Source organism: Empidonax traillii, unplaced genomic scaffold, assembly GCF_003031625.1.
Source record: "Empidonax traillii isolate 1590-97213 ecotype Southwest subspecies unplaced genomic scaffold, ASM303162v1 scaffold4:size3804566, whole genome shotgun sequence".
Taxonomy (NCBI): domain Eukaryota; kingdom Metazoa; phylum Chordata; class Aves; order Passeriformes; family Tyrannidae; genus Empidonax; species Empidonax traillii.
The window spans coordinates 667,753-695,728 of record NW_020955197.1 but is presented as its reverse complement, the minus strand read 5'-3'; the positions used below and the strand labels follow the sequence as shown (position 1 = coordinate 695,728).

General features: G+C 38.3%; 1 long non-coding RNA gene across 2 annotated transcripts in view; it reads left to right on the top strand.

Annotated features, from left to right (window-relative positions):
* LOC114073810 overlaps nucleotides 1-27,580 on the top strand; it is a 93,695-nt gene extending 66,115 nt beyond the window's left edge. The window contains exon 5 of one of the 2 annotated variants that reach the window (XR_003574397.1): nucleotides 26,890-27,580. This is a non-coding gene — a long non-coding RNA (uncharacterized LOC114073810). Of the gene's footprint in view, nucleotides 1-3,236; nucleotides 3,249-26,889 lie in introns of those variants that run through there. The other variant, XR_003574396.1, reaches the window with a different exon arrangement.
* Nucleotides 27,581-27,976: the final 396 nt, after the last annotated feature.

Here is a 27,976-nt window from a genome sequence, read left to right as displayed (position 1 = left end):
GCCCAGCCTGTAGCGCTGCAGGGGCTTGTTGTGGCCAAAGTGCAGGACCCGGCACTTGGCCTTGTTGAACTTCATCCCACTGGAGTCAGCCCAGCTCTCCAGCTTGTCCAGGTCCCTCTGCAGAGCCCTCCTGCCTTCCAGCAGATATACACTCCCCCTCAACTTGGTGTCATCTTCAAATTTGCTAATGGGACAATCAATCCCCTCATCTGAATCATCAGTAAAGATGTTAAACAGGACTGGGCCCAGCACTGATCCCTGCAGGACACCGCTGGTGACCGGCTGCCAGCTGGATGCAGCCCCGTTCACCAGCACTCTCTGGGCCCAGCCCTCCAGCCAGTTCTTAAACCAGCACAGAGTGCCCCTGTCCAAGCTATGGGCTGCCAGCTTTTTCAGGAGTATGCTGAAGTTTAGAAAAAATTGATGAATAAAACAAAAAATACATCTATTTTTGTAAGTACAAACACAGTGGTGTATTTACGTATTTAGGAGAGACAATGAAATGTATTATTAAAATTTAAGAAGAATAAGTAAGTTCTACCAAGAACATATACAATTAAAATTAGAGCATTGTATTTTCTCTTTTATATGGCCTGCAACATTTTTTCTCTTTAGGCATATGAACATAGAATAATTTCTATTAAGATGGAAGGATTCATAGATTACTGAACCTTCAGGTTTTTAGTGTTTTAGTTAGTGAATATTTTGAGGCATGTGGCAGTGTAAATAACAAAGATTTTATTTTGCAAATTACTTAACTCTACAGCAATATCCAGTAACACTGACTTTTTCACTGAATGGACAATTTTAATATTCTTTTGTAAAAACCTGGGCTTCTCTATCTTATTGTTGCATACAAATGTGTGGTGAATATCTACTGATATTTTGAGGTCTCACAATGCATTACACCTTCATCTACAAGTAGCTTTACTGATCTTAGATGAATTTGTCATGAATTTGAAGGTCTGTCTGATGTGTTAGTGTCTCAAAATATCAAGTACAAAAATGCTCACAGTTAGCAATCATTACAAACAGTAAGTTTTTAGACTACATTTCAGTTAATTCTCTAATAAACAGAAGATCCAAACCTCTGTGAGGTACTACAGATCTGACACATAGTTGCAGTTTGCCATAGTTAACAGCAGATCATTTAATGTTATTTTCACTGGGGTTAAAAGACAATTGAGGAGAGAAGCTTGTTAAATTGTGCTATCAGTTGGCTCATTAGATTATTGAAATAATTAGATAGATCAAACTCATTTTCAGAAAGAAGCCCAATACTTGGGACATTTTATTCTCCATTGTTTTCTGTAGGGAATGGAACAATAACACGTAAAATATCTACAGAAAAACTTTTGTTCCTTTAACATAAATAATTTTCACTAAGGTAAGGCAGTCTTACATGGATACATGCATATGGGATATCCATTAGAAAACTGAAGCTTTAAAAAGTAGTATGCTAGTAAAATATTTGATTTTTAAAATATTTGTTCAAATTCCTGTGAGTTCACACTGCTCTCAGGAGAGTCCAAGGAAATATTAAAAATACTACAGAAATAAAAAGGAAAATATATTTGTCACTCTCATTTAAATTGATGTATGCTCCTGTCTTATAAACGTCACATTAGATAATCCTGAAAAATTACCATGAATTTCCATAATCATGGTGGTGGTTTGCATAGCACTAGCATCAGTTTGAGGGATGGGGCCTAAGAGGGGAGGTGGATGATTAAAGACTGCATGGTTTAGAGGACTAAAATTGTTACCAGCAACCTAGAAACAGACTCAGCAACTGTTCTGTTACCCTTGGTTTACAAAACCAAAACAATGTGCCCTGCACTACTCTCATGATGGTTCCAATACGCTGCCAGTTTTGTGCACCTTACTTAGCCAAAACAATTTAGCAAGGAGAAGTTGCTGAGGGACACTCATTTTAATTAGGAGCATCTCTTCTTATTATTGACAGTTGTAAACAAAACTGGGAATGAGAAACCAGTGGAGTGCTTTTTCAAAATTACCCTTTTTTGGTGGAGAGCAGAAGGATTGTGCTTCCAGCACCTGTTCACCTGACCCAGGTGAGCCTGTTGCAGATTCAAGTGCATCCTCACTTCTGCACTTAAGATGAGGTCCAGGCAATATTCAAGCAAACTGTAAAAAACCATGACAGACAGAAAGGTTGTTCTACTTCTGCTCAATAACTTTTTATGCTGAAAGTGGAGAGCAGAATTAAACAGAGGCTCTATAAGTAATTATTGGCAGGGTTTGGGCAACATGGATGCTTGGATAAACAGCTATTGTTCTTTCCATCAGATTCCTAAAAGAAACAACAATACTGCCATTGTCCTCCACTTCTCATTAAGGGGCTTTGGAGAGGGAGCTGAGTGTTGGGAGGAGGGTGGGAAACTGACAGTCAGGCAGTGCTCCAGAGGAGCCTCTCCTGATCCTGCTGCAGGAGGCTCTGGCTTTTGGCATCAGTGGTGCCAGCTGCATGGGGAGAAGCCAAACCTGTCATACCATCTTCTTATCAAACCTTCAGTGTGGTGGCAGAAGTGCCATTAGAGCCTAATGAAGAAACAAATACAAAAGGAAGAGTAAGGCTCTTTAACACACAGGTTTGTTTGCCCCCAGTGAGATCCCACCACAGAACGTTTCATTTGTGGGAGTTCTTGTGTTTGTTTTGTTGTTGTTTGTTTATTAGTTTGGCAGTTTTGTTTGTTTGGTAGTTTTGGTTTGGTTTGTTGTTTTGGTTTTTTTGGGGGGGGTGGTTGGGTTGGCTTTTGGGTTTTGTGTGTGTGTGATTTTTTTTTTTTTTTTTTTTAAAGGGAGAGAGCTCAGCATGGATAAGGTGGTGTTACCTGTTTCTTGTTACCTGTTTCTGAGACATCATGTCGTGACCACGCAGTGGTAACCTGGGAAATTGACTAGAATTGTATTTGCAAATACTCTGTCAGTAGCCACAGAGTCCATGAGCCTGTGCTTTCAAAACACTGATTCTGTCAATACTGCACCACTCCCATCCAAAGTGTTTCTTTACACACTCTACTAATATGACTGCATGCTTTTGGATAAAAATTGTGTGCATCTTTGTGTGTTGCTAAACTCAATCCACTCTTCAGGATCAACATCAGCATGTAATCGCCTCAAATTACTCCTAGACCAGATTCCAAGCTCTTCACCCTGAATGACACTCTCTTCCACAAGCCACCAATCCATCAGTGCTTCTTTTGGGCCCAAAGGCTGTATGTGATGAGCACAGGAGTCACAAAGCAGTAAGGAGTTGGACTCAGTCTTGTGGGTCCTTCCAGAGCAGGACATTCTGTGACTCTAGTTTTATCTATTTTATCCTTCTGTGTTCAGAGCAAGGCAGTCTTAATCAGGGTCCCGACACAAAAACCTTTTGCATATCCTATTTGTGATGGCGCCAACAGAATTGTTGTGCTTGCAGCTTGAAGAATTAAAGCCCTGATCTGCAAGTCTCTAAACCACACTATCTGCTGGAAAGGCTGGCACTAAATAATGGAAATCTGTGTAAAGTGGCTTGTAGAATTATATCCTCAGCAATGACTCAGGATTTGGCCCTCTATCAAGGCATTCTTAGATGTAAAGGTACACCTAAACATGTGAGAATTTGTGTGCTTGAATGTATATTACCAGAAAAATGAACTTGGGGAAAACATAAACACAGTTTTTTGTTGAGTTTATATCACTAGGTAATTTGGAGGCTGGAGGTTATTTAAATGTTTTTATTTATAAGGTATTGAGATATAGATAAATGTCCATGTACATAAAAATATTTCTAGTTTTTGTGTTTTCATAGCTGGGTATGTGTGAAAGGAAGCCAAACACTGCGAACAGTTCTCAAGTGTTTCTTGCACAGACATGTGTACCTATTTACCTGAAAGTGGCCAGGAAGTTTGACAGGCATTATACTGCAATTATTGTTGTTGTTGTAAGTAATCAGTTATCAGCAGAAGGGTATGCTCTTCACAGACCCATTGTGAAGTTTCACTTTGTTTGTACTGCATTTAGCTGTCTGTCAACCACAGGATGTTGGTAGTCTGTTTTAAATGTTAATATTTTAAAGAAGACAAGGGAATCTTAATTGAATGATCTGTTTGTCAAGGCATGTACAGAACATGTACAAGAAAGTTCTATAAAAAAATCCCTATTCTTAAACCCTGGGTGCATGTTTGATGAAGGTAGACTCTTGCTATAAAACAACGATTCAGAAGAATGTACACAGCATTTCATATAAGTATCTGATTGTTAAACAGGGACTATGCAAAGCCAAAAATCCTTTATGTTTTCTGGTTTATATAGCCAAATTTTTAGAAGGATAAACTGAGAATTGTTTGCAAAATTCGGTTTCTCTCAAAGTATGCTCTGCTACAGAACCAAAATGCATAAATATCAGAAGTATATAAAACATTCATTTTGTGAATGCTGGCACATAACACCAAGTCCTCAACAGACTACAATGCTGTTTGTATGTTACATTTACCAAAACTTTGACTTCAGTATGTTTCCATATTCTGACTCACTCCTGACTAGGTGGCAAGAAGAAAAAGTGTTTATGATGCACTTGAATCACAAAGCAAGACCTATTTCACACGGTCTACACCCTCTGGGATCTCAGTTAATATAAGCCCTATTTCATTTTTGCAATGTTCAATATCATTAACACACATCATGAATTTAATTTTATTTCCCAAAAATTAAGTACCTTTCTATTATGAGGCTTAACATTACCTTTTCAACACATAATGGTCTAGTGTTTTGTCAGTTGTTTTGTGAAATAAAATTTCTTTCCTTGTGAAATGCTTCTGCAGATTCAGAGACACATCAGACAAAGTCCTACTTTTAGTAATAATCCTCATTATATTATTTGGTTAACTCTTTACTAATCAGAAGTCTCCTGTTGTGATTTTCTGCCATTTTTTTATGACGCTGCTCATTCAGGACCAAAAATATATGATTTTGTTGTGGTGGTTGTTGCTGTTAAACTGAGCAGCAGCCCTCCAGTTATTTTCAAGGAAGGGAAGAAAAGTTAAGCAATGTTTCTAGAAGTGCAGTGCCATAGGACCAATATTAGTGCAGTTTGCAACTACAAGAACATATTTTTCTTTACACAAATAAGTGAACTTTGGAATAACAATATCTAAGTTTGTTATCAATTAGAGAAGCTATCTTTTATCTATTTCATTTAGATATGTGATTGTTGGTGCCGGATTAATACAGAGAACATTAAGATAACCACTTTTAAAAAAAATTTTGTTGCTGGCCAGTCAGCAATACTACAACCTTCAGAATCCAGGGATAATTAGCCCAAATTATGCTTTAAATAGCTTTTGAGAAAAATTAGACTGCATATGCGAAGTCCTTTGAGGAGATTATTGAAACATTTTCAAAATAAATGTAGTGATAATGCCTCCCTTTTAATGCTATTTTGTTTGAAGACAAAAAGATATGTTTCAAAGTGTTTAAAAAATCAGGAAGTGCACATTTATGTATAAGCACATATGTACATACCTCTATATTCACATGCTTGCAGTATCCAATATGTACATGTAGAGCAATATGTAGAATATTTATACATGTATTGGATATTATATATAATACATATTATACACTTTGTTCATATTATATTTAAATATAAATATAAATATATAAAAATAAGTGTGTAGATCTAGAGGGTAAAGGCGCTGCACTGTCACTGCAGAGGCCCGGGTTCAATTCCCGGTCAGGGCCACTCCCCGGGCAGATGGAGCTCGTTAGCCCTGTAAGGCAATCCATCTACGTCCTGAGGACCTCGCTGCCACTGTCCAAGCGTGCTTGGCCCCGACAGATGAACCTCAGGATTAAAGGGTGGGCTCAGTTCCGCTCACACTGTGTCTCACCTAAAAAATCCAATGCGCAGGCTGGAAGGTGGAAAGACCTTCCCTGGTTCTTCGTTCGTGAAGACTGGCCATTACATGTCTATTTCTGTAGACACATTCATTATATTTAAATAAACATATAAGTAGATGCAGCATCCACAAACTTTTTATCCAAGTAAATTTTCATGGTTTTCATGTAATACTACACTGTTACTATTAAAAAAAAAATACATTAAGTATAATATAAAAATACCAAGTATAATGTAAAACAACAGCCTCATTCTTATAAAGCTTAAGGAAAACAGCAATAGTTTATAAAGTTTGTGTTTTCATTTCTCCTTCTTTACTAGGAAAGATAATAAATAAAGGAGAATAAAAAGCTAGTTAGATATCGCCATGTTGTTTACAATCAATCATTTAATAAAGTTGTGAATATGCTTTTTTTTACTTAATTCTGTAGTATTTCTGTGAATAGCCTTCACCAGAACTACTTATTTAGTCAGTGGAACATAATGTGAGTGTAAATTGCAGAATTAGACTTTGAAAGTGTCGTGGTTTTGCTCTGGGTCAATTTTGCCTTTCACCCCCCACATAATTATTACTAGTTGAGAGAAGGTATTTGCAGACAAAAGGGAGACAGGATTTGGGGAAAACAGTATATACATTTATTACTAGTAAAATAACAACTACTAATAAATTAAAAACTAAAGAACTATATTTATAACAATTTTTACTCAAGTTGAAATGCTATATATACACAGAAATACTTCTTCCCTTTTTATACTAGTCCAAGGAGAAGAAGTAGTCTCATTCTGTATCTTTGGAGTTCCAGTTCTCTCCCTCTAGTAACAGATCCTCAGCAGCAGCAGCACTTTCATTGCAGTTGGAACTTCTTCTCTCTCCTCTCGTTCTGTGTTGGCTTCCAGGGCTGGGCTTACCCCCCTCCTGGGCTAAGACTGAAGGATGGAGATTACTCAGGTCCCGAAAGGTTTTTCTTCCATAGGCTTGCAAGGGGACACTTGCTTACTATGGATCTTCTTCCACAGGGTTACAGGGGATAATGGTTTAAGAGTTCACCCCTGTTTCCCTATGGAGGTCCCTCCCCATGGGAGAAAAGTCCTTGATAGACTTCTCGGCATGGGTCTAGCACAGATCCCACACACACATGGGTTCCAGCATCTCACATGGGCCATCTCGCTCCAGCATGAGATTTCTCAGAGTTACAAAATCTTCAACAGCAGTATGGATCCACACACGCACGGATCCAGTATCTCACCTGAGTTGTCACTGCTCCAGCACAGGTTTCCCTCAGGGTCACAAATCTCCACCAGGACTCTGCTTCACTTCAGTCCTTTTCATGAAGTTTCGGTTCTCTTTGGTACATCCATAGACTTTTCTATTAGCTGCATAGGGGGTCTCCTTACTTCAACAAGCTTTTACAAGTAGCAGGGATTACTTTTCAGTCTTTTCCCTGCTAAGGAGAGAGAGTAGAAAGGCAGGGGGGAAACAAGCCTCCCCCCTTTCGCACTTTACTTTTCTTTGCTGCAGCTTCGGCTGCCAGCTCCAACCTTGGAAGCTCCGTTATCTTTCAGCTGGAATTCTTCCACAGCAGTTTCTGTCTAAGCAGTCCATCTTTTAAACTTTTTTTTCTCTTCACTCTCTTACAAGAGAGAAGGGAGGACTTCAATGCTACACCTGCTCCCCCCCCGGCCCAAGCCGGGGGAGGAGGGAGTCTGGCCCTGCTTCGGGCCCGCTACTCCTCTCCCCTACATGGCTGCTACTCTAATTCCAACTGCGCCAACAACCTTCTCTTCCGTTTTCTTGAAGATGTAATTAGCAAAGGCATTCCTGGACTTTTGATTGGTCTTTTTGTTCGGAAATTACCTGGACAAAACCATCCTCAGCCCCAGGGATGGGCTGACGGGGAAAACCACGACAGAAAGGAATATTAAAAATACTAACAAAATCACCAGAGCAACTCTGCAAGATACTGAGTAGTTTGAAGCTAATCTGACATGAACTCATAGGCAGGATAAACTTAAAGTGTGTTCTCAAAGTTAAGAGATATATACAGGTTTAACTAATTTGCTGAGTGGGAGACAAAATGAACAGAACTTTGTTGCTCTGTTTTGTCGTGGCTTTTTGAGCAATGTTTTTCTGTGTTGAGAATAGCTCCTTTGAATAAAGGCAATCATTCAACAAATGTATAGGACTTAGGTTTTATTCTCAACCCTGCCAGGAGGGCAGGGAGGAAGGTCTGCCTCATGATGCCAAATTCAATCTGATTGATTAGGTTCATTCCCAACAAAATAAATATAAACAGTAAAAATTATTTTTGTCTTGCACAACTATAGAAGTGTTCAATTTATTAGCATTTGGACATTAACATGAGGACATGTTAAAGTCCTCATGTAGCATAGAGCTGGTGAGCACCAGACGGTGGTTGGGAGGATGTCCTGAGTAGAGTCTGAGCAGTGATACTGGTGTTATCCAGAGGAGTTCACCAGTCCAGCTGGCTGCACAGGGTAGGTGAAGCACTATATGAAGGAAGATGAAAAGGCCCTGTACAGGTTTGACTTAGAACCACAGAATCACAGAATGGTTTGGATTGGAAGGGACCTTAAGGCTTATCTAGTTCCAACTCACCCGCCATGAGCATGGACACCTTCCACGAGACCAGGCTGCTCCAAGCCCAGTCCAGCAGGCCTTGAAACCTTCCAGGGATTGGAATCTACAACTTCTCTGCGCAACTTCTTCCAGTGCCTCACTACCCTCTTAGGGAAGAATTTCTTCCTAATATACAATCTAAAACTATTCTCAGTTACATCTATCCATTACCAATGAGCTCTGCTCAAGCAAAGCAAGACAGAGTGGCAAACTCAAAACACATCAGCAATGTGCTTTACAGAGCAAAGAATATATTAATTCATGTCCAAAGTAGAGTTATTATGCAGTTTCTTGAAGAAATTCAGTGTTTCTGCTGGGGGGGGGGGGAGGGATATTCTGGAAATAGCTGCTTTTTAGTGTATTCCTCAGGCAAAACAATCACTTTTTATGAACTAAGAATAAAAGTCAACCTTGTCAAAGTTGTTTTGGAAATTTATAGAGACAGACATGAAATACTGGAGGCCACAACATCTTTCCATCCCCCTTCAAATTTAGCACCAATATAGAAATCTAAATATCAGTGTGGTGTGCCTCTAGACCTACTGTTTTCCAACAACAACTTCAGCTTTTCTGTTCAACTTTCTTACAAAAATATTAGTGCTAAATAAGGAGCAGTACCACTGACATGTCCATCCCCACAGCTTTATGTGTATCATTCAGCTTTCTGCCTTTTATGTTTCTATTAGTTTTCATAGGTGTAATTTACTATTTCCCCTTACTTTATTTTTTTTCTCTTAGCTCACCATTTCTGGGTGCTTTTTGTCAGTCTTTACCTTCAGAGGTATTTCTGTAATTCCCTGCCTTTTGTTTCTTCATTTTGTCTCCTTTCCCCTTTCCTTTACCTACCATTGCATTTTCTCCCACATGCCTCCTGTTCATCCACCACCATTCACTGTGCTGACTCTCATTTGGAGTAGTCACACCTTCCAGTTTTCCCTACTCACACAGCCGTGCTCGGTCATTCTGCCTCTGCAGACAGCAATGCTCTCATCAGGTCCCTGGCATTCACTTCACAGCCACCCCTCACTTACTTGTGCACAGCCAGGCATTTCTTCTGGTGGACACAATAAGGCACTTGGTTGGGTGGTGCAGATCTCCAGGATTTTGAAGCCTAATTGGGAGGCACTTTTCTATCCAGAGAAGTGCCATAGATGCATGTGGCTGCTCTTTTAGGTACAAGAGGGACAAAGAAAACTCTTTATCAGAAGAACTTAGGTCACCACTCCTTTTGCTAGACAGTACAGTTGAATCACAGTCTTCCTTACAAAAGCACCATCTTCATGTGTTAGGTACTGCAATTGTTGAGGATGGGGAGATGGTACCAGTCCTGTGTGCTACCCAAGGATCAAATTGCGCAGTCCAGTTTTGTCACAAAGTCTGTTTAAGAGTGGATTTTAAATTATCACCCATATGTTAATCTTGAAACATACCTGAAATATTTATTGCAAGTGTAATTCTACATACATTCTACATTGTTTAATATTATGAGCAGTAACAATATTTTTTACTGCTTTCAACTCTTCAGCCTTTCTTATTTCTTATAAAAGTACAGACATGAAGTATCTGTCTTGTAGTAGCAAGACATTGCCCAAACTCTTAGCTGACTTGCACCATGTGCAATTATTACATCCAATGAGTTGTGTTATGTGAAAAGCTCCCTGCAAGCTTGTGTAGAAGAGTCCCTGTGCTCCTCAGTGCACAAAATGGCTGCGAAACAAAGGCTGCTGCACATCCCAGATGCTGGGTTGTGTTCTTCTCAATGCTTTTCCCAGGTAACCACAGAGCAATAGAAAATAGTTTGAAGAAGTTGTTTTGTTCCTGTCAATATGGATGCAGCGGCCAGAATGCCCAACACAAGGAGCACTCCCAGACACTTGCCCTTAACCTAAATCTTACCTGCTCTGCAGATTCTCCCTCAGCTGCTTCTGTGTGATCCCCTACAGTACCCCGCAAAGTGTTCTTAATCTGAGTGAAACATTTTGCAGCCATATGAGGTTTTTCCAGGTAACCTTACTAGTTCATGAAAAATTCTGCTTTACTATTTTATGGATGCCGTTATACTTTCAGACATGGCCACGTACATTTGTATTAAATCAAATTTGCTGAGTGTGTCTGGATGTGGGCTAACAAAACTGAATGCTCCAGCTGTAGGCACTGTAGGGAATATTAAACTAAATTTCATTCCTAAATCTTTCTGTATTTAATTAATTTAGCTACGTATACTCTCTGCCAATTAATTCTTACATTATTTATTTCCTTATTTTCTCAATATCTTCCAAAAGAAGTATGAAGTGACTCATTTTAATGAAGGAGTTTATTCTTAATTTCAAGCGTCATGTAAAGGCCCTCAAGTGGAAATTGTTACTTAAAAACCTCAAGGAAGTGATCAAACATACAAGCTTTGGCAAGGATAGGCCCTCAGACTGCTGTGGAAGTCTTCTGTGGGAAAAGTTAGTGAGGTTTGAGGTTTGCAGGACTAAGTCCAGACACAGTAAGTGTGAATGAGAGAAACAAGAAGTTTGCAGAGATGTTAGTCATGATAAATGTCACTGTATATGTAAAAGGTGTTTTCACCTCTGGCATTCATAAAATTTACACCATAACTCTATATTGTAGGGGTCAATATAAATACCAAAAAAATTCTCTAGGTGATATATTTATAGAGTGAACATATTTCAAGTAAAACTCTATGATTCAAAATAAAAAAAGATAGCACCAAGTGCCCAGAACTGCAGACAGTGAGGCACACAAAGCTTTGTTGGTTTCTGTGGGACTACTATTAAAATGAAAGTTACCTGTACTCATAAGTATTCTCATTATTGTGTTCTAATAATGTCATCTCTTTTTATTGAAAGCACTAGCACCCTTTGGAAAGAATAAAGATCCTGCTACAACACTGGTACAGGAAAAGCCTCTGACTAGCTCAACAAGTTACTCATTTTATAAGGATATGCAAACGTGCATTTCTGTTACATTGGTATCCACTTCTATTAGGGCTCGACTGCTCCACTGAGCAGTAAGTAGTGTGCAATGATTCACATCAGAGAGATTTTCAGGAAATCAGTACTTCTTTTTCTGTTCACCTCTTTCTCCTGAGAAATATTAATCTGTAGATGACCTCTTCCAGTAATAAATTATTCCTTAATCTCCTGATTAAGGACTGGATGTGGCACTTAGTGCCATGATCTAGTAACCACGGTGGTAGTGGATCAAAGGTTGGACTTGATGATCTCAGAGGTCCTTTCCAACCTGGCTGATTCTATGATTCTCTGTACCCCTGTACCTGCTGAGAATTTGGAGGTGTCGTTCATCCCCTGTGCTTGGCTCATGCTGTACCTGCTAAAGGAGTGCAAAATGATTGGGAGTTGAAAACTACTCTTATATGCAGTAAACCACAACCAACCTTTATTATTATTATTTTCCAGACTTTCTGTTAGTAGATAAAGCCAAGTAAAATCTTGTATTCCTCACTAGATGATACAACATTTTGCAGATTTTACTTTTGTGCCAATTATTATTGGGTAAAAGTATGAAGCTACGGGATTGTGTTTATAAAGAAATGTACATAAAAGGAAAAAGAACTTTGAGAATGTCATAAGGTTCTCCATTGTCCTCTCTAAGGGAGCAACTACTCCAAGAAGAAGGAAGGGGATCAGAGCTATGGATCCAGGAGATTCTTCAAACCAGTGGCAAGTAGAAAATGCTCTGGATGCGGATGAACAGCAGCACAAGTGACTTAGAAGCCATGCTGGCGAAGCTTCTCCGGAGATTGTGATGAGCAGCACACAGGGCCCTCTGAAAAGCAGCACAGTAGCTGAGAATGGAAACTAATACGGGAATTGACAATTCCTTGCAGAATTCACTGGACAACCTCAAGCAAAGTGTGCTGTGGAGGCTTGTGTCATTTCCCAGTTCAAATCTTCCCTGTTTCCATGCTGTTCTACAGCCTTTTAGGGGGAATTCTTCTGATCATACTCACTACCATCATAGTTTTTTGATAATTATGGAAGGGAGAAAAACACCAGACTGATCTGTTACTTCATGTACTTAGAAACGCAATGGCTCATTATACTTTGATTTCATTACACCTAAATGTCTGTTCTGATTGCAGTGTGATATTTTTCCACAATTTTCTTATTCTGCAGTGTTTGGGAATTCTTGTCCTTGAAGTATAGACTTCAACTTATGTGTTCACAACATCCTTGTTTAATAAATTCCCCTTTTTTTTTTTTTTGTAACAACAATACTAACAAAAATTTCTGTTAAATCACAAATATTATATGATCATAGAAACATAGAATGGTTTGAGTTGGAGGGGTCATTAAAGACAATCTTGTTTCAATGCCCTGCCATGTGCAGGGACACCTCTCACTAGACCATGTTGCCCCAAGTCCCATCCAGGGATGAGACACCCACAACTTCTCTGGACAATCTGGTTCCATGCCTCATCACCCTCATAGGAAAGAATTTCTTCCTAGTATCCAATCTTTCTTTAGTTTAAAGTCATTCTAGCTTGTCCTATTGCTACATGTTCTTGAAAATAGTTCCTCTTTAGATTTCTTGTAGGGTGTCTCTAAGATTTGTTATAATGTTACCTTAAAACACTTTTTGAAAATTTTTATTTAAAATAAAAATCCTTAGAAAAGTATTATTCCATTTTCCCAGAGTGTGTCACTGAGAATGAAGACCAACAACCCTTGTCAACAGAGTCAGTTTTTTCATTTTTAATGGAAAAATTGTTGCCAGGAAAAAACACAGCAAAGTAAATACAGATTTTTTGCTTTTGCTTTGATGCTTCATTGGAAGAGTAAAAAATTCCATGTGAAACTAAGTTTGGAAACAAAGGGAAAATGTACAAATGCTGAAAAGGCCTTTTTTTCAAACAAGTCTGAAATTTTTAGGTTATATATATGTACTTTTTTTTTCCCCTCCATGTCCACAGACAAAAAGGTGACTGGAATATTCCTGCTACGGTCAACAAATATTCCCCTATTAGTTCCTACTTTATGGAAAACCTGGTCTCAGAAGTTGTTCATGACTTGTGATTTACCTTGGGTTGTGTTTATTTATATTTAAAGACTATCCCTCTTTGCTGCCTGCCATATGTAAAGGATGAGACCACATTGGTACAGCACTGACAGCCAAAACCAGGCTAAGTTTTCAATTAATCTTAAATGAGAAACTTACAAACATGCTGTAAGACTGCTCAGTGGGCTTAATGTGATGGGCCAGATGCTTGAGAAAGGGGAAATGTCTTTGTTCTATGCCATGCACATTTCTTTCTGGTAGTAGTTTATCAACAAACTAACAGCTCAAACAGAGAAGTCTTGCTTTTTATATATTAACCCAGCCTAAAAGATTGCTTGCCATGTCATCAACATAACTTCATGACATGGGAACAAGAAGACGTCAGAGGACTGTACCTTCCTCGGTGTGGACATTTGTTCTGACATGTCTCCTGGAAAGGAGGGAAAGATGGGAAGGGTCCAAGCAATATTCTCCATAGAGAGGGCCACTTTGTTTACCTATAGCAAAGGGGTGCCGTTGCTGGTCTGTACTGATGTGTGTTGTCACAGAGAGATTTGAAGATCTTTACTGTGTCCTGTCTGTGTCTAAATAACAGCACACTACTGATTGTAATCCACTAGGCTGATCTTCAGAAAAATTCTGGTTTTTTCCATCGGAAAATGCATACCAGATGCCAGTTGTTCCTTCCTCGCAGTGTTTGAACCAATCATGTATTGTTTACATCACTAAACAAGTGCTCTCCAAAATGCGGCACTCAAATCAAGAGGAAAAATACCTTCGCAGAGCATCTTGTGCCTCCTTAATCTGCAGATACTCATGGGCAACATTTGATCAGCTATGACTGGTTTTGTTTTTGCTTTGTTTTCTGCTGTGAAAATGCCAGCGAGGGTCTGATTAGGATACTGAACATATCGATAGCAACATTGCTAGAAAGAGAACAATCCCCAGCACTTACTAGCAGGGTCTCTTCCTCATAGTGAAATTGTCATTTCAACGCAGGGAACTGGAGAAGAGGAAGTGACAGGCAGTGATGAAAGTCTGTCCACACGTGTCCACGCTGCAGCTGGAGTCACCGGGATGGGGGGGGAGATTCAAGGTCGCTACTGACATTCACCTGTCATTGCTTCATTGTCCCCATGCCTTCCCTTCTTTGACACATTCAAGTGTACTTTATCGGCACCACAAAGAGCTAGTCAACTGATACCATTGCACTCCCCCCGGGGCGCTTGTTCAGGACTGTTGATAAAGTCTCAGGTTTATTCATTAGCTGAGCCATTAAAATTGTGGCTTGCCCAACTCTTCTCCTAACTACACAAGTTTGCTTGTTTGGTCCAAACATTTAGCTATGTCATTTTAAAGTTTCGCATGTTATTCATTAATTATCTACATTTTAATGCCATGTCATTTGTGCCCAATAAAAGATTACCTGAAGAACCCTACTATTTACCACATCGGTTTAAGTATAGGCACCTCCAGAGAACAAAAATATACATAAAAAATGTAACCAAGGGAATAAAAAAATCTAGATATTTATTTGTTTTGAAATCCAATTACTAAGAAATAGAGTCTGCAATGAGAGAAAGGGGAAAATGTAAGCTTGAGTCAGCGAAAGAGACTGGTTAGCTCTGTTTTGGGCTCTTTGAGCTTCATTGGTCCAAAGAAAAGCCCACTGGTCCAAAAAAAAATGTACTAATGAGTCTATTGAACCTTGCTAAACTTTGGAAGACAACTTATGTTATGGCGCTCATCTGAGCTGTGGTAGCAAAGTGTGTTTATACAGAGAACAGCAGAAGTGCTTTTTTATTTAAAGTGCTTTCCTGCACAAGCCCTACAGAGATTACTGATGATAGCTTATTCAAAAAATATTTTTTACCTGTAAGAGCAGTTTTTTAACTGAAAACATTGATTTTTGGGAATCCTGGTGTTATGTGCTACAGGAAACTTTAAAACTCATTTGACTGCTTTTTTAATAATTAAACCAGAAGAAACTTTGGGTTTTTTTGAACTTGCTTTGAATATATTTAATTTGATATTTTTCTTGATGCTTGATCAAGGACTTGAAGCGTATACAGCCAGTGTATATCTCAACACCATGGTAAACTTTGCCATTGCATAAGTTATATATCAGAAGCTATTGGTTGCTAGATGTTCTACTCAGAAATACAGGTTTTACCATACAAAACTATCTCCTTATGCTTTTTCTCCTGTCTGCTTGAGCTGCTTTGTCCCAGGGCTGGAGCAGGAGAGGTTGCAGCAGTGCAAACTTACCACCAGCATGCCTTGTCTGATGGGGAGGGACCACCTCTAGAGGTTGCAAGCTGCTGAGGCAGTTGACAAGCATGCCAATTAGTGTCAGTTGTTGCCATCATTCTCTGATACGGACACCTGTCCATTGGGAACCAGCCTGAGACCACCAAACTAATTTGACAGAAACCAGTGAATAGGCACCATCTGACAACAGTCTTCAGTTACATACCAGCTATCAGAACCAGCCTGACAGGGCATGCATTAGGCCTTGTTGGCAATGGTGAAGCACAGAAGAAACATATGTATTGTAATGGAGGTAACAACAGATGTTCAAGTGATGATATGAGGAGGCTCCGAAGGTCAGTAGTTGTCTCCAGGTGAGGCATCCCTGACCTACCCTATGGTGAGAGTCCTATCTACCTCCAGTTGGCTTTACACTTTATCAGCCAGATCTCATCCAGGTTTTAACAATTTAATCTGGGTCTCCAGTGGAAACCTACAAACCCAATTGGTCCATTGTCACTGAGTCAATTAGCATGTTTTAAAATCATTAGATCGAACACCTGGTAAATTGCTTTAGCAGGAGGTCGTGAGAGATTCAAGGGGTGGTCAGAAAGATCTGGCTTTGTCTGGCAGGCTTTTTCTCTCCTTCAGAGCCATCCCAGGACAGACTTGGTAGCCAGAGGCCTAACTCTTGTAAGTGTTATGGCTTAGATGGAGATCCAGCTTTAATTTGTCAAAAAAATTTACAATTCAAAGATAAAAAGTCTGTTCCTTAGAGGCACAGCATCTGATAGTAGATGGCTCCTCTGCAATGCTTATAAATAAAATTGAGTTTATTTAATTCCACTTACTTTACATGATCCCTCCACTTTACATCCAAAGAAGTGAAGCAGTTACTGTAATTGAACATGAACATGCATCCAAAGACTCTCAAGTTCATTACCATGTACTTACAAGTGCATAAGCCCTTGGCTTCACATTACACAGCTGAAAAGATTTAACTGAAGCTTTTCTCCGCTTCTTTCAGTTCTTTTTAAACCAATGCGTCTTGGTGTACAGGTGAAACCAGTGATGTCCTGTAGCTTGAAAGAAAGTCAGTGTTTGAATTTAGGCATTGATTGTGTTCTCATCCCTTCAGAATTATTCCACTTCTTCAGCTCAGCCTTGCCAGACATTTGAGTTTTATCTCATGTGGGTTTTCTGGGTAGTTCCTGGCTTTATGGGTTGCAGTACAACATGGATCCTTAATAAAAAACATACTGTTGTAAGGATATTAATACATTGCCAAAGAGATGTTTCATCCTTCATCCACTCCCAAATTCACTCTGAAATGGCCAATAGGAAAAGAATATCAATTTCATCACAAGGAACATCCTCCTGAGTCCCAAGAAGATGGAAACACCAGCTGTGCATCTGGCTTTGCTTGCAAGAGAAGGTTTAGGCAGGATTGTGACTCTGGGTCAAGAAACTGCAGAGAGCAATGGGATTGAACCCAAATAAATCTGCTCCCACTACTCTTTGTCCTGTATTTTTTTGGAAATTAAGACAAGAGCAAGCAGTGCTAAATGACTATGAAATAAAAGCACAACAACAGCAAAGAACATCAGTGTAGTACTGCGAGGTTATTTGCATAACACATTTTCCACCACTCTGTATGGATGTGTGTGCAAGTATAAATATACTAAAGGCATTGCAACCTTACTTAGCTGGAGTAGGTGTAGACGTTATTCTAGTGTCAGCATCGGTATTTCTGAATTAATTACAAGGCCACGCTAGTAAAAAACTAAACCCTACAAGTAGACTTCTGAGTCTGATTTTGCTGGTTTGGATGTGTTATGAAACCATCAAACCCTATTGTCATCATCAGGAGTTGCAATAATCAATTTTTATAAAATCAGTTTAATTAGGTGTAGAATTTTCTGAACGTCCTAAACAGCTTTATGGGAGAAGTAAAATCTTTTATTAACTCAATTGAGAGGATAAAAAAGGAGAAGTTTCCAAGTTTGTGAACATTTCTTGACATTCCAGCCTCAGAAGAGATATGAACTCTTCCTATAAACTTTGTCTCTTGTACTGAAAACATGATTGGCACAACAAAATTATTATAAAACTGACTTGGAGAATTTCAGCATTTTATTTTAATGAGCTTAAAATTAGGCTCTCCATTTCTTGTTGACATGACCATGTACATTTTTGTTAAGGGCATTTAGGATTTATAGTGGCTGTGTATCGGAAGTAAACTGGTTTCAAGGCTGTGTTGCTTTTCTGGTTCTTCCTACTTTCTATTTTTTTTTATGCCATTTTGTCCTAAAAACCCTTGTATTTCAATGGCTTTTTTCCATTTTGTAGACCTAAATCTTTTACTGATAAAATCAGCAAGACCTAAACCCCTGGTGGTTGAAGAAATACAACAAAGTCATATTCCTTGGATAAAATACATCAAGCAAAGGTTCTTCTTGTGATTTTAAAGGCTAGTTGATGCATTATTTGCTTTAAAATATTAACTTGCCACCTCACTAATGCAACTCATTTGCATTCCTGTACTTCTTAGATAAGGAGTAAACCCCATAATGTATCACAAATTCTTCACATGAGATCACTCACGAATAAAAAAGTGTTTAACTGTGGCAATATCACAAAAATAATGTTTTGCCTTTTGTGAATGAATGACAGGGAAAATTTCTGTATCCAATAGTTAAATATAATTCTGGTGGTCTGACGCATTGGAGTAAGTTATATCAGAAGTTAAGTATTCTAATTTCCTCTCCCTTTTTTGACAACAAAGTCTACATCTCACCTTATATGGAGTACTGCTTATTTTAATTTTTGTTATAGCCTTCTAAGGCTGCAACCAAATCATGCTTACATATTGTTGGAGGGAGGTTAATTAATTAACAGTAATAAAAATCAACCTTCTGAAACTCAAACTGCAATTAGTCCAGATTGTAACATATTTTGCAGCTGTAATAAATGCATTTTGTGTTCCAAAGTAGACATTTTAATTACATTATGTGATTCTTTAGATACATTGAAATGATTTTCAGACATAAAAGGCTTGCTGGGATAATATAATTTTACCTTTCAAAAACACAGAGTCAAACCAGGCAGTTTACAAAGGAGAAATTTTGATAATATTTTGTTCTTGCAAATTAAAAAAGAAAAAAAGAAGAAAGAAACTGGGAGGTGAATGAAGAGGGAGAGAAGAGAAGAAGGGGGTAGGAACGACTTGCTATTCTAAATACTCTTTGATGTAACTTTTAATCTAGAATTAGAATTAGTTGATGGATTTACCTAGTAAATAGGCAAATATGTAATCAAGACATCAGATTCTTATTTATTGGGAAATCTAAGAATCTAAGAGTGTCTCTTAACAGTATATAGTCAAGTAGTGTGCAACTGGCTTGCTTTGCCATAACAGTTTTAGAAGTGCCTAATAAGGAAAAAAAAAAAAAAAGAAAGTTATCATTGTGTTAACAGCTAAGTGAATGTAAAAATAAAGTAATATTTATCCTGTAGGAGTAGCAACTGTATTGTACTGTTAAATTCAGTGGCCTGTGATGTTCTTAGCAATGAATACAACCAGCTCAGCCTGGTAAGAACAGGCAGCTTGCAGTACCTCAACACAGGCTCAAAATGATCTTATTTTTAACAGTCGCATAATTTGCCATTTGTAAATGCATTTTAGTTCTTTTCATTATTCTTGCAGCAGACAACCGTGCTGGCATCTTGAAAGTTTTGAGGTTGTTTATTGCTGGCTTATTGCTGATGGTTAGCAGAAGAGACACTTTCAGGTTCTGTTTGAGGAACCTCAGGCTCTCTTTTAGGCAGTTCAGCCTAACAGAATTAAGCCTGACATGTTTCAACTCTACTACTTTGTAAAATAAATATAAAACAATGGTTTAGATTTCTAGTAAAACTCTTGAACCATGTGAAACTCAAACTTTCCCCTTTCCTTTACACATCTGTAAATAAAGACCATAAAAGAAGAACACCGCAGGATAAATCAACATGAATTTGAAATCCACTGCAGCATATTAAATGGTGATGTCTCTTTGAGAAAAAGGGCGACCCTGCAGCTTCTTGCAGTTTGAAGCTAATTGTTTTCGTCAGGATGGGAATGTCTGGAAGTCCATGGCAGTGTCCCACCAGCAAGGCTTCAGTAACTGAGCTGGCTTGTGGAGAACGAGCTCACTTTGTAGCAACACAGCATGCTCAGACACCACCTATTCTGCTCTCCAAACTGTCATGCATAACAACTTCATTGTGCTAAATTGAAGTTGAAAGCAACCAAAGGCTATGAGAAGGAGAGGCTATGAGAAAAGCATGCTGTCAGCACAGGCAAAACCTGACCTGGAAAGCAAGCTCAGAGACAGGAGAATAAAAGACCAGGGCCCATGAACACAGCATACTGTTTCATTTTAAAGTATGATTCCCATACCAGCACATACTAAATGTAATGTAAATTTATTTAAATAGATTCCACTGCTTAAAAGTTTGCCAGCCGCTCTTATCCAACTTTCCCAGCTCTCTGATTCGGTACTTACAGTGGGAATATAATGATATATAGTCATCATTGTAACAGCTTCTTTGCAGAGACACAATGATGATTAATAGCTAGCAGCAAATTTTCACGTGGGCTCTGAAGCACTGTAGCATTAAGCAGCCAAACACTCCCAAATCCCCCTTTTCTGTTCCATTGAAAAGTACTCTCCTTGTACCTTGCAGATATGAACAAAGCCAATCTTAATTCCAATCAGCTTTTTCTCATTCAAGGAAACTTTGTCCTTTTCATAATTGATTCATGTGAATTTTTCTTTAGTCTTTCACTGAGCCTGAGACTTTTCTTTTTGCTGGATGGAAAGAGGAAATAATTTCAGCAATAGGAAGGCTTGCTTTGTTTTTCTTTCCAAAATATTATTTGAGACATTTCTCAGTTGAGCTAATGCACATTAAAAAGACACACAGAAATGAAAAGGAAGCCTTAACTTTCTCTTCATTGAAAGATTATTAACCACATGCACTGAGGGATGAGCTCAGAGAAACAGCTTTAGTTGCATAAGTCAAAGACTTGAGAGCAACAACAATAAGCTATCTCAATTTATTGTATCAATTCCCATTCCCATAAGAAACTTACAGCTGAAACTGGAATGAATTCACTTTTCCTTGTAAAGTTGTTTCAAAGATAAGACAACTTTAAATAGAAGCATTTTATCAGATTCATTTAGAAATACCTAGAAAGAGGTTATTTTTATTTAAATGTTTATTCACTGATGTGAATTTATTGTTTTTTCCGTAAATAGCCTTTCCACATTGACAGATAAAAAAATATTCTTAGGACTGTTTCAGTGCTCCTTTCATCACTTCTAGCTTGATACAACTACACTTGGAGGCAATAATGCTTGATCTACACCAGAATAAGCACAGGACAGATCAGCAGGATCAATTTTAATTTTTATTAGGAAAACCACTTTTTTAAAGAGAAAAAAAAATTGTACCATATTAGAAAGCTGCAATTTACAAAGAATATCAGTTTTGTTGCCCCTCTGGAAGAAATTACAATTCTATATCTTCACATATGTAACAAATACACTGTTAATATCAGACTTTGCACATTATTGGTGTTCCAGTCATGAACTGATAACTTGATCTGTCCAATCCAGGAAAGTAATCCTTTCCTTCCATTTGCATATTAGATATAATGTAGACGAGAACTGACTTTGAAAGTAGCATATTGTCTAAAAATAAGTAGGGTTTGCTGAAATCCTTTCATATAGCATGTGAGATGGAGAAGTAAATATATCCATCACCAATTTTTCTTTTACTTGCACTTTAAGAGAACACTGTGGTCAGGTTTTCCATAAATTTGGGGAGCTTATTGACTAGAAGAAGTTAAAATGTTCATCTTAACTTTTGAAAGAATGAAAAATATCTGTGAATATTTTCAATTGTTTTTTATTCACAGAAATTTTATTTTTCTTTCAGAGATGAAAGTTTCTAGTGAGATAAATGGTATGGCAGATTTGGTTTATGATTTTCATCAAAATTTTCTTAGGATTACTTAGGAAATAACATTGCATATCAAAATCTCTTAAGAGATCAAATTTCTATTCAGTATCTTTATATTGCAGTGCTTTGCAGGCCTGTCATGTTTGCTCCTTCTGTATGTTTACAACCCAAGTTACGCTGGGGTAACTTAGCAGAATTATGTATGATTTAATACACATGACCCAAAACTTGATTGAGGCTCATAGGATTTTTTTCAATTATTATTAATGCTCAGGGAAGTAAAAGTTGTATTACAAAACTGCTCTAGCAGTCAGTGAGATTCTCTTCTCTTAACTAAAATATATACTGCTTTGAAGAAAAACTTGCATTATTTTCTGCAAACAGTTTCACTTTTGACATTTAATTGAAATTAGTTGGCATTTAATTGAAAGAGTTAAAAATAATTTAAGTTCTAATAGCTACTAGCAAATAGTATATTATTGAATAACACTTGTTTGCAGACATTAAAGAAGGACTATCACTAGAAATATTCCCAGATACCTGGAAATCTAAAGCTGCATATGAATGAGGGCAGTCCATCCACTAGTTTATGAGTCCCAAATTCCTCAGGTGATGTCACAAATCGACCTAGTGTCCCTGTGAGCAGTGTTTTGTCTTTGAAACTCTGAATTTTCTGTAAAAAATGTAAAATCTCGCGTAGTCAGTACACTCCTCATTGACTATGCATCTGAGAAGCCCTACATATGTTGTTTATTTCAGCAAATACGTAGAATAATATACACTCCCAACAGCTTCAGACGATGGTATGCAAATAACTGGCATGGGGGGCTAAAATCTCAGATGACATACCCTTTTCAGGATGTGTCAGCAAGAGCACATTCAACATGTCAACATGTCCATACATACCGAAGCATGTTTTGGAGGAGAGCAGGATCCCAGCACAGATAGGATTTCACAGCATTTGTTCTACTTTTTGGGGCTGCCTCTGTAGGAGTTTCACAGAAACCAGCTTTAGGTAACTGCAGTTTTAGATGGGAAAACTTCCACCAGCGGTCTCCAAAGATTTGTAGGCATAGGTCATAATCTGCTGAAAATATTCAGTAGATATGACCCAGTGGCACAGTCAAATATTCTTGGTCCTTGTAGAAGTTTAGTTCTGAATCTCAGGCTTGTATACCCAGTGAATATTACAAGCCGTCTTCTCCTACACTGTGAACTTCTAAGCCTCAGACTTCAGCTATCTTCCCTTACTTTGAAGAATATTCATTCCCCTTCCACCAGCAATTCTGAGATATTTTCCTGGTTTCCCCAGGACAGTCCTGTTCATACCCAAACAACATATATCTGAACTAGTAGAGCAGTTACAGGTTTGCAGGATAAATCTAGTAAAATACTGAAGTACATATGCTTGCATTTAGTGGGGGAAAAAACAGGTCTGATTTTGTCATCTGCACTCACATTGCATGGTAACTTAAGAGTTAAATGTAAAACCTGCTGTAAGGGAGCAACCACCAGGAACAGGAGTCAGAATCTACTTCTTCATGATTTTTGAGAGGCAAAAAAGAGATAATTTTATGGCATTTTTTCATTCTCATTTACACTAAGTTAATTGCTTCTCCCTTTCTACCTTCAGCTTTATTAAATTTTTCTGCTTTGGCACAATTTTAATACGGATATTTTACCTAGTTTCATCACAATGCTGACAGCTCACAGAGAAAGAAGTTCTGGGAGTTCTTCCTGAGAACCTCTTCTCTCACATGATTCTTCTCTTTCCTTTGTTTTTTTTCTAAGATCCAGAAGAAATCCCCCCTCATTACTGTTCCCTGGGCAAACACCTTGACTCTTTCATTGCCTTTTTCGACACTCTTTGGAAACTCTTCTTCTGAGCTCAGGGACATCTCAGTCCCTCTTTGGCTTTGGAGCAGCCTTCTAGCTCATTGTCTCTTTTAGATTTTGGTGACATCGTATGAACTCGTCCATTTTCTGCAGCCTTTGGTCAACTTCTATAGGTCACAGTGTTATGTAACAGTGTCATACCCTCTGTGCATCGAAGATCTCTGACCTGATGTGCCTACTACAGTAGTATAATTCTCACTGGGAAAGCACACATTTATAAGGAAGAAGGAAATTTGTATAGAACAGTTCTTTCTATCTTAAATTTTGTCATTCCAGGTCTACGCAACTGCACATTTCCAACTTAGTCTGTTTCATTATCCAGTTCCAGATCATGACTTTTTTCTCTGTGGGTTTTTAACCTTGTGATGAACCTAGATTACATATCTGAATTAAAATTTTGCCAAAACTAGTGAACAAATTCATTTAATTGTCTTGGGAACCAGCGCTGTGAATGCATTTTCATTACATTTTTTACTTAGTTTCCACTGCAACAGCCTCTATTGAATCAAGAAGCCCAAAAGCTGCAAAGAAAACCTGTTCCAGTTCTAAATCTACTCAGGTATTCAGGGTACAGCTTTTTTACTTCTAAATCTCAGCTCTGAGAATCACGAAAGATAAAAAAGTCTTTCTAAAGGTTATCCTAGGATAAGCCCTCATCTCCCATTTTCCCATTTTTTATTTTTGCCCTGGTTTCTGCATATTCTTTGGATCATCAGGAAGAACAATAAGTCATAAGTATCATTAATATCATAGACACTGATATCCTGTGACATCATGTTTCTTGAATTATTCTTTTGGTCCCTGGTAATTTTTGACAATTTTTCTTCATTGCTCTAAAGGGCACTTTATGCCTAGAATTCCACTATTCCTGTTTTCCTTTACTTTCACCTGTAACCTTTTGCTTTCTGACTCTCATGGGTCACCAGCCTTTGTATGCTTATACAGTAAAGGACCTTCTCAGAAAGGAAACTCCTCTCAAGTGTAATACATTATATTTTTCCAAACTCCTAAAGCAAATAGTCTTCTGCAAAGAAAAGAAGTACTTTGTACCCTTTAGGAAATAAGAAAGCCAACATACTGCTCGTTAGACTCAGTACATATTGCCTCTTGCCTGAACATCATACAAAATAAAATCAGTGAAGAATGGGGTATGATGATGTAAGTAAACAGTGAGGGGATCTATTGTGATAGGAAACCTCTATGTATTGTGCTGGTGGAAGAGAGAAGACTGAGAAAGGACATGGGGAAGTCATGGATTGTCACAGTTGATGGTAAGAAGAAACATAAGGCCAATGGCTACTGGAGATACAAAAAAAAATTAGTAGGATTAGGATACAAAGACATCCTTCCTTCATCAACTCACAGTAGATTTTCACATTCAAAAGAAATTTTAGAAGTTTTGAGAGGCATTGCAAAATTAGAGCAGGTCCAGTTTGGGAGCAGCAAAATGATCACAGTGCTGGGAAGCTTGACATGTGGAGAAAGGTTGGAGGAATTGGGTTTGCTCTACTCAGAGGATCAAAGGATCTTGTATCTAAAAAGTTTTTATAGATTAGAAGGTGTTCTTGCTTCACAGTGATTCCTGGCGACAGACAAGAGGCAAAGGGGACAAGGTGCTTCAGGGGAAACACTGTCTGGATAGAAGAAAAACTTCACTTAAAGTACTCTTAAATATTGGAACAGTTTGTGCAGGGAAGTGGTAGAATCTACCTTGCTGGAAATATTCATGTCTTGGCTTAACAAGGCCCTGGATAACCCAGTGGAAAGCCTAGGAGGTTGGACCAGTTGACTAGAGGTCTCTTCCAACCTAGACTTCTCTATTATTTTGCATCTCATACTAGATCTGAGTGTAGCATAGGGTTAAAATCTTAGAATAAGGTTAATTTTACAGGCTACGTTAAAAATTAACACATATTTAGAATTTCAAAACTAACCCATATATTTTTAAATTATCTTCATTTAACAAGGGTAACCTGTTTGGCAATTTTTAAAAAAACTGAGGGTTCCAGGCCAGTGTACTTGGTTCTTCAGCCAGCCATTCTCCACTCTTACCTCAAGATCCCTCTGCCTCTTAAGTAACTCTGACAACCTGGTTGTCTCAACTGTCTGTTGGTCGATTAAGAACAAGATGCTGTTAACTTCAGTTAGCATAAATGAGTGACTTTGATTAAAATGTTTATTGCAGAAGCAATCAAACAATGTAATTTTGTAAAAACGGAATTTTAGTTGTTCTGATTGTATTCCATAATGACTGGTGTCACTATATGTCTTTTACTGGACCTCAATTTTGATTCTAAGTCACCCCCTATCACATCCTCTTTAATTGTAATCTCTCCTTTGTTCGTTTTAATAATCAAATCAGATAGCATTTCCATTTGGCTGTCTCTTATTTTCTACTTCTTGTGTTATCACTTGTTCTAAAATAGTGCATCAATTCTCACATATTACTGCAGTGATTTGCTTTCAACCTTTGCCTCTACTTGGAACTGATCTTTCTCTAAGATCTTGCACACCAAATCCCTTTTCTCTGTTGACCTCCACCCCTAGCTTGTGTCCTTTCCAAGACTTACAATTTGGCAGTGTCTCTCAATTCTGCAGTGTGTTGCTCCTTAATTCTGACAATGTTACTACCACTGGGATTCTTGTCTACAGTTATAGGGTTTTTATATAATGTAAACTCTTGATCTTTTTTTCATTACTAGTATTTGCCTCCTATAAGACCACAAACACTATCCTCCATCTCTGAAGTCTCATTTTAGGTTCTTTTTGCCACTGATTTAAGAAGGCCAAATACCAAGTGATTTCCCTCTTCTGTATATCTTCAAATGTTGTTTCTTGTATTAGTTGAATAACTGTGCTGCAGTTCTCTGTTCAAGTGCTGATTTTACAGTCTTTCCTGACTTTTCTGCAGCTTTGTTTCTTTCTGTTGTTTGACTTCACTGGAGGACTTAACACTATTAGAATCATAGAATCCTAGAATGGTTTGGATATGAAGGAACCTTAAAGGTCACCTAGTTCCAACCCACTACCATGGATGGTTCTCCTTTCCTTTTCCATCATGCCCAGTCATGATCTTCCCTATTTCTATGCTCTTGTCTCCTTTAGTAAACTCTTTGCTGTACTAAAACCTTATGGTTTTGTGCCCTTATCCTTCTCTCATCTTCAGGCACATGATGTGCTCTCAGTGGAGAAGAGGCTGGGCAGCAGTTGTTGGAGCAGATACGTGGAGCTTCTGGAGGTCTATCTGAGCTGTTGGTGACAACTTCTCATGCTCCTTTCCTGGACAAGATTCTCATTTTGGTACAGAGCACTTCAACACCTAATCCCCTTGATCCCCTCTGGGATGAACATCTCTGACAGGCTGACTGTTAACTCAGGAAAAGATGAAGAAAAAAGAAGGAAGACTTAAAAGACATCCAAATGTTAATGGTCTTCCTCTTCCTGTCCTGGAGTAAGCTTTATGCCTCCAACCCTTTTTCCTAATTCATTGAGTAATGCTGGTTTACCACCAGCACAGTGGTTCTTTCAAAGCCATACTTTTGAATGACGCTTCCTATTTCAGCTTTTCTTCAGGCAAAGCAATTGTGTCTGATCTCCATAAGTAGAGCAAGTGCAAATTTGGAGTGAAAGATGAGGCAACCTGGCACACCCTCAGTTACAAACTGTCTAGGGGCTCAAATAGCTTTTGATATAACTTAGATCAACCTGAAGATGATCTCAGTGACCTCTATCTGTCCCATAGGAAGCAGTGCACTGGGTTAAGATGAGGGCAATAATTACGTATTTTGCCCTGCCTTACCTCTCTGGTCATGATCCCTCCTTACCCAACCACTCCTATGAACAAGAAATAGCAAATGGTTGTATTTATCCAGCCTGCTGAGGACGACAACACTCCTTCAGAGTCCAGATTGGACTGGAGCAGTCCTTGACTCAAAAGGTTTCAGCAATCCAGCCATGAAATACCACGAAGAATCTCACCTGGAAAAATGATTAAAGAAACTTATGTCATGACAAATATAAAACATAAATAAACGTACGACTGAAGAAAACAAGAAGGATGTAAGTGTTCCTTATTTGTACACAGGATGTTTTACAGGATCTCTGTGAAATAAAAAACTACCAGTCACTTGGATGAGGAGTGCTTTGCCTCAAGGGGGAATTTGGTTTAGGGAACAGAGGTCCTTGAAGACTTATTTTCCCATATTCATGTAATTTTTTGTTTGCTCACTTAGAACTGACAGCAGGCTTATTGA